Source organism: Dromiciops gliroides, chromosome 4 (genome assembly GCF_019393635.1).
Source record: "Dromiciops gliroides isolate mDroGli1 chromosome 4, mDroGli1.pri, whole genome shotgun sequence".
Lineage (NCBI taxonomy): Eukaryota > Metazoa > Chordata > Mammalia > Microbiotheria > Microbiotheriidae > Dromiciops > Dromiciops gliroides.
The window spans coordinates 453,700,328-453,701,504 of NC_057864.1; the positions used below are offsets into that span (position 1 = coordinate 453,700,328).

Sequence of the window (1,177 nt, forward strand, 5' to 3'; positions counted from 1 at the left end):
ACTCAGATCCTCCTGAATCCAGGGCTGGTGCTTTATCCACTGCACCACCTAGCTGCCCCTTGTTTAACTCTTAATTTATAGGTTCCCCATCTAAGAAATGAGGGTCTTGGATGATCTCTAAGGTTCCTTCCAGTGCTAAATCCTATACTTCTACTACATAGTTCCATTAAGGCAAGATATAGCTCTTATCTAAACCCTCTCTCCTTAATCAACATTTTGTGATGATCAACTGTGATAGGCTTAACTCTTCTCAGGGAAGACAATGCCAAAAGACTCTTGATGGAAAATGTTCTCCACATTCAGAAAAAGAACTATGGAGTCTGAATGCAGATTGAAGCATACTATTTTCACTTTTGTTGTTGCTTTTATGTTGTTGTTTATTCTTTCTTGCATTTTATTTCTTTTTTTCTGATTCTTTTTTTTTTCAACTTGACTAATATAGAAATCCATTTAACATGATTATAATGTATATCTTACATCAGATTGTTTGTTGGCTTTGGGAGGGGGGAAGGAAGGGAGGGTGGGAGAAAAATTTGGAACTCAAAATCTTACAAAAATAAATGTTGAATTGGGCAAAATTTTTAAAGAGAAAAAAGAAAAAAATAAATTCTCTTCTAGCAACTGGCCTAGCACTTTTCTCTAATATGTAATTAATATGTTTGTTGGAATGAATGGAGCCAGTCAATAAGTGTTTATTGAGTTTATATTATGTTTAGCATTTAGCCTAATCACTTACTTATTCATTCATTTAAAACATTTATTAATTTAATTCAACAAACATTTTTCAAGTACCTGCCATGTGCAAGATACCGTATTAGGTGCTTGGGATACAAAGGCAAACAAGCTACTGTATGGATACAAACACCAAGTATACACTTCACGAATTTGCATGTCATCCTTGCTTGTGGGCCATGCTAATCTTCTCTGTATCATTCTGTCATGGGGCGCAGAGCACCCCAGAATTTCTCTGGGGCACACCGAGGAATCTTCTCCTTGAGAAACTAAACCAGAGGACAGATAACGCCTAGAGAGATAAACTGAACCAAATTGGACTGAGCTAGCTTGGGATTCCTACCCTTCATTCTGGTCTCCCTTACCCTGGGGAGATAAATTTGGGTGTGGCTGCAGCCTTTGTGTTCTGAAGAGGGATCTGTAGCCACCCCTCACCCAATTCCTC

The 1,177-nt window shown here is 37.8% G+C and overlaps 1 pseudogene; it reads right to left on the reverse strand.

Annotated features, from left to right (window-relative positions):
- Positions 1-861: 861 nt before the first annotated feature.
- Positions 862-957, reverse strand: LOC122727049 (annotated as a pseudogene).
- Between the last annotated feature and the right edge of the window lie 220 nt (positions 958-1,177).